The following is a 7,036-nucleotide window of genomic DNA, read 5'->3' on the forward strand; positions in this document are numbered from 1 at the left end:
CGTCAGGAAATCTACGTAGAAATAGAGCAGGAAAAATTAGTTTTAAAAAAGGACAGTTATTGAAACCTTTTTATTGTTCGTCTTTTGAATTTGACTTGTTACGATGATAATTATACGCCGCTTACTGTACCTTGGCCAAAAGTTGCCATCGCCCCATCTTGAATGCTGAGTTATAAAAATAGGTTGAGACTAGAATATAATGCTGGTCACGAAGAAGTGCTACAGAAAGGGTGTAGAGTCACAGTTGCATATTGTCTGTTTTCTGCCACTGAACTACGTAAAATAAGCTGCAAAAGGATGAAAATTTGGGCCAATTGTAAGTGAACGAACAGTAGAATGCTCCCGCGTCATTGCCCAGCCTCAGTTCAGGGTAGATTGTGTTCTTTCCAGTGACCTTGACCTTTGATCTAATAGAAAATGGAGTTTCGAGGTTAGGTCTCTCAAGCACTAAACTTAAATACATAATTAAACAAACAAGCTAGACGTGCAGTAAGACCCAACAGTACAAATAAGGACCGGGATATAAACTTGACTGTTACTTGTCGTGTTCTCGGCGAAGATTGTCCTCCATAGCCACTGCAGGTCCTGGACGTCATTAATTTAATTTTGATGCAGCCGGACGAGTTTTTTTTTTTTTTTTTTTTTTTTTTTTCTATTCGGGAGGTCATCCTTACGTGAAGAGGCTAATGAAAGCTGGATTTAACCCCACCAATTTGATTCCACCAAAGCTAAGTGCAGTCGTCTGAACGTAGCATGAATATAATACAATAATAATGATACTAATCATCGTCATCATCATCATCATCATCATTGTCGTCGTCGTCGTCAGTCATTACCATCACCATCACCATCAATTAATCAGTCATCATATTGGTAATAGTAATAATAATAATAATAATAATAATAATAATAATTAAACGTCATCGTAGAAGAGGTTAATGATTTCTGTGCAGTCGACAGGAATATAACAGCGTGTTACCAAAACCGAGTCCGCGAAGGTACAAACACTTAGTATCTGATAGATATTTACGGTACACTTGCAAATAGTTACTGTGATTATTGGCATCTTGCGGCATAAAATGTGTTCAGTAACGGTACATAAAGCTAAGACGTTATTTAACATCAACACGTGCTTTAAAATTTATCTTTGAAAAAACTAAAGGATTCACTTTTGATTTGTATTTACTGATAACCTGTGCAAGGCAATGAACATCCCACTCTGAGTGAAGTATATCAGAATAACTTATTATGATCATCCTGTCATATACAGTATATATATATATATATATATATATATATATATATATATATATATCATTTCCTGTGGCACCCCACGGGATGCATAGGGCCTCAGTGAACTCTCTCCACCAATATTTGTCTCTTGCCATCTCCTTCAGGTCCCACCAACACTCCTCTCCTGCTTCTTTTTTCATTGTCCTCAGCCAGGTTTCCCTCGGCCTACCTCTACCTCTTCTTCTTCTAGCAGTCCACTCTGGCACATCCTGTATTAAACTACCTTCTTTTCTGTATATGTGCCCCAGCCACTTCCAGCGAGACAGTCTCACATATTCATTAATTTTTTCCACTCTCGTAATATCCCTTACTCTTGCATTTGTAACTCCGTCTTGCCACTTTACCCCAAGAATCCTTCTCAGTATTTTATTTTCAAATCCTAATACTTTCTGATCTGTTGCAATTGTACTGTACCATGACTCATGCCCGTAAATTGAAATTGGTCTAACCATGGACTTGTAAATTTTCACTTTAGTATGTACCGAAAGCATATTATTATTCCAAACAGATTTCAACATTCCAACAGCTCGCCAAGCCTGTCTAATCCTCTCCTTAATTTCATTATTTAATGATCCATTAGATGATACAATCGTTCCCAGATATTTAAAGTTTTCTACATTCTTCACCATATTATTCCCAATTACACAATCGATTTGGTTCTCCACGTTCATAATAATAATTTCAGTCTTTCCACAATTTATTACCAGTCCCACTTTTTCTCCTTCCTCCACCAGACAATCAAGCACCCTCTGCATCTCGTAAATATTTCCGCATATCAGTACAATATCATCAGCATAGTCCAAATCCATCAGCTTCTTATTTTCTTTCCAGTTAATTCCTGCACCTGTTCTCCTTACAACCTTTTTCATAACATTATCCATAACCAAAACAAACAATAATGGCGAAAGAACTCCTCCTTGAATCTCTCCTGACCTAACTTGAAATGGATCACTCAAAGAACCACCCACCATTACCTTACAAAAAGTACCTTCATGCAGGCTTCTAACAATATTTACAAACTTTTCTGGTATACCATAGAATCTCATAATTTTCAACATAGCTCCACGTGAAACACTATCAAACGCCTTTTCAAAATCCACAAAACACATACTAAGTGGCATTTTCATCTCATTAGCTTGTTGCATTAGATGCCTTACAATAAAAATCTGATCATAACAACCTCGACCCTTTCTAAATCCCGCTTGTTCTTCTCTTAAAATTTTATCAATTACTGGCTCTATTCTGTTCAACAAGATTTTGGAAAAGACTTTTGCAACTGCAAGTGTCAAAGTTATCCCCCTCCAATTGCCACACGCACTTAAATCTCCCTTTTTTGGTATTTTTATAATCACTCCATTTTTTTTCTCTTCTGGAATTCCACCATTATCCCAAGCCACATTAAAAAGTTTCAAAAGCGCATTCATCAACTCGTCATTTTCCACCTTAAGCATTTCAGGGAATATTCCATCCTCTCCTGGGGCCTTAAAATTCTTTAACTCCTTTATAGATTTTGCTACCTCTTCCAAAGTTATATCCCCTGTTTCTATCTGCAAATCTCTCTCGGCTGGCAAAATGTCCTCTTCAGCTGGGATTGGTCTATTTAGAACAGATTCAAAGTGCTCTTTCCACCTTCCTTTTATATCCAGATCTTTAGTCATCAAATTACCATTTCTATCTCGTACAGGTATGTCCTTCCTTCTCTTTTCAGTCCCAGTTAACTCCTTTATGGCCTGATACGCTGCTCTTTTGCTCTGACCGTCATTTTTACTTAATTTAATTTCTGTCTCTGTCGCCTTTTCATCATATAACCTCCTCTTATCACGTCTAACGAGTCTTTTAACTTCAGAATGTAAACTCCAGTACTTTGCTCTAAGTACTTCAACTACCTGATCATCAACTTGTTGTTCTTCACTTCTTAACTTAGCCTCTTTCCTTTTCTGAACTGCATTCCATGTTTCATCTGACATCCACTTTTTCCTTCTCGCTTTTCCCTTTTTCTTAATAGTAACCTTAGCACTCTCATGCAAAACCTCTTTTACCTCTCTCCACATTTGATTAATATCATTGTCTTCAGATTCCATCAAAGTCTGCAGAACGAGAAACCTGTTCCTACATTCCCACTGAAACTTTTCCCTCGTGCTCTCATCACTTCTCAGCTCATCAAAATCATAATTATTACCTCCTGTACAATTACCATTAACGTTTCTCTTAAGTTTTATTTTAATCTTTGACACAACAAGTTGATGATCACTACCTATATCTACCCCCCTCTTTACGCAAACATCTTGCAAATAACTCCTATGCCTTCTGCTAATTGCAATGTGGTCAATCTGGTTACAATATTTACCACATGGTGACTCTACATCTATGCTCAAAGATAGTTCCACCAATTATAAGGTCATTTGCCAAACAAAAGCTTCCAAGTCGCACCCCATTTTCGTTCCTTATACCAACACCCTCCTTACCCATACAATATATATATATATATATATATATATATATATATATATATATATATATATATATATATATATATATTAGGAAGAACAAAATACATCAGGGGATCATGCAATCCTCTTTGTCCTTCCTGCAGAAATAAGTAGCATTATAAAGAAATATTATATTTGTTGTTCTCTCAAAATAATCTTAGGACAGGAATTTCTTCGTGCTCGAAAAGACGTAGGAAGAATCCAACCTCTGCTTGTCCCTCCTGCTGTAAAAAAATATTTAAGCAGTCAGTTGAACGTAAGTATGATTGAGAATCGACGAGAACAAACGACTGGGAAAGACTCTGCCCTCTACCTGTCCTTTCTGTAAATAATAATAATCTATCTATATCTATATACCTAGGCTGCTTCCCCCAAGGAAAGGGAGGTAGCCGAGACAGGACGACACACTCCCCATTTACTCATCCATTCAAACACATTCATTCGCATCTTAGCCCCAAAGGGGAGAACGGACAGATCCTCACTGCACCACACCGCACAAGGGTCAACTGCGCAATGCAATCAGTGACATCCGCAGCAGGGCCCGACAGCAGAACTGGTTTACCCCTGCCACATCATAACAGACCCATCCCCTTACCCGCACCTGACCTGACTAGCTGATCAGACCAAATGCGGGAGAATATCCCCTCAGGGCTGCGTCATCACTTATTCATTCACAATTTCTCTCCATTTATTTCTGTCACGCACAGCCACTCTTCCTTTCTCAACAGACATCCCTCTCGCATCCAACGCTCTCTTCACACTGTCCATCCATCCTATTCGTGGTCTTCCTCTCAGCCTTACACCTCTCACATCAGATCTAGTTATCTTTTTCACCAATTGCTCATTATCCATTCTCTCCATATGCCCAAACCATCGCAACACCCTCTGCTCAACTCTACCAGCCATCTCCTGAACAACTCCAGTTTTCCTTCGCACTTCATCATTTCGCACCTGATCCATATGCGTCACTCCACACATACTCCTCAGACACCTCATCTCCATTACATTCAAACTTTTCCTCTCTGCTACACCCATATTTCATGTTTCAGCCCCATATAACGCAGTCGGTACCACAACACCGTCATACAGCCTTCTCTTTACATCCATTCTATGCGAACGACATTTAAACACATTTTTCATTCCTCCCAGCACTTTTCCTACTTCATTTATTCTAAACTTCCATCCACAGCAACATGTGACCCTAGATATTTAAAACAATCTACCTCCTCAAGCAACTCACCATTCAAAACTATATTCATCCGCCTACCATCTATCAACCTTGTACACTTCATCACTTTACTCTTATTCTCATTTACTTTCAATTTCCTCCTTTCACACACCCTTCCAAACTCCTCTACCAACTGTCTCAATCTCTCTTCTGAATCAGTCACCAGTGCAGTATCATCTGCAAACAGCAGCTACTTCAGATTCCACTCTCCACCATCAACATTCACCAGACTCAGACCTCCACCTAAAACTCTTGCATTCACCTCCCTTACAACACCATCCATGTAAATATTAAACAACCAAGAAGACATCACACATCCCTGTCGCAGCCCCACTCACACGGGAAACCAATCACTCACAGCATTTCCCACTCTTACACACGCTCTACTATTTACATAAAAACTTTTCACCCCTTTTGGTAACCTACCATCAAGTCCATACAATCTTAAAACAGTCCACAAAGCCTCCCTATCAATTCTATTATACGCTTTCTCTAAATCCATAAATGTCCAAAACACATCCTTGCTTTTCGCTAAATACTTTTCACACACTTGTCTCACAGCAAACACCTGATCAACGCATCCCCTCCCTCTCCTAAAGCCACACTGCTCATCACCAATCACTCCCTTTTTACCCTCTCTAACTCTCATAATTAACACTCTGCCATACATCTTACCTACAACACTCAACAGACTTATACCCCTAAAGCTAGTACATTCACCCTTGCCATTATAATAATAATGAAGATGATGGTGGTGGTGGTGGTGGTAAAATCTCTCTCTCTCTCTCTCTCTAAATTGTTTATATCGTTCGTATCCTGTATAAAGGCTCCAGCACGCTTGCATGCGTTGGCCTTGGTCACCTAATGGCGGCTTTCCACGCTGCCTGATCGCTGGCAGCCACCCATTTGAGTCACTTATCCCTGAGGTCACACTGTATGACCTCGTCCCATGTTCTTTTCGGGCTACCTCTCGCAACCCTGCCCCAGACGTTCACGCTTCGCACATAACGCACCCAGGTGCCATTCTCCATCCCGTCCACGTGCCCAAGCTATCTCAATCTACCTCTCCTCATCACAACACCAATACTCTCCCGTCCCATCCTTCCTCCCAACTCTTCAATCTTATTGCTTGCCCCCCCCCCCCTAGTCCTCGCATCAGGGACGCCCTGCACATCCATCAAATGTCATTTCTGTGCCGTCTCAGATAAGTAAATATATAAAAATTAAGACAGCGAACTGAACGGACTGAAACAGGAAGTTTGTGCACTCCCATTGCCCTTCCTTTAGAATCAAATCTGCAAGAGAAAACCATGTATTTTCGTCGATTAAGAGCGCTCGCTATAGTACCGTTTCTTTCCAGTTTATTTTCTTATTTATTACATTCATACACTGTACTATGTTGTTCCTGCATTTTATGTCGGATTTTAAAATATGTAAATAGTATACGAGACAATCTTAAGCTGTTATTCACCCCAGTTTACTGAAGTGTACAACTCTCGTGTGTGAGGAGGCACCCCACATTCAGCTCTTCTCAACAAGGTGGAGTCAAAGACTTTTCGTCTCATTAACTCTCCTCCTCTTACTGGCTTCCTTCAACTTCTATCTCTTCGCCTCACTGTTGCATCTTTATCTCTTTTTCAATCGCTAATTCAATGGTCACTGCACCTCTGAACTGTCTGCTTGCATCCCTCCACCACTACGGCGGGCGCGTAGCACCCGACTAGCAACAAACTCTCATCTCTTTTCTCTCCACCTCTCTATTGCAAGAATTAACCATTACTCCCAGTCCTTCATGAATGCAACAGGTCAGCTGTGAACTGTCCTCTTCTGTCTGTATTTCCTGCTGCCTGTGACTCTCAGTCTTGTAGTGCGGCCAGGCATCTCGAAATGAACATATCGTGAATTTGTTTTCTTTTTTCTTCTTGGAGGAAACAGTGTTGTAGGCTTCACGGCTTTGGTTCTTTCTTCCTTGCATAAAAAAATATACACAGTAAGGAAATAGGTGCAAGAAAACTCACAAACGTAA

This window comes from Coenobita brevimanus, chromosome 1, assembly GCF_032717465.1.
Source record: "Coenobita brevimanus isolate Jiangsu-jjx chromosome 1, ASM3271746v2, whole genome shotgun sequence".
In the NCBI taxonomy this organism is placed as follows: domain Eukaryota; kingdom Metazoa; phylum Arthropoda; class Malacostraca; order Decapoda; family Coenobitidae; genus Coenobita; species Coenobita brevimanus.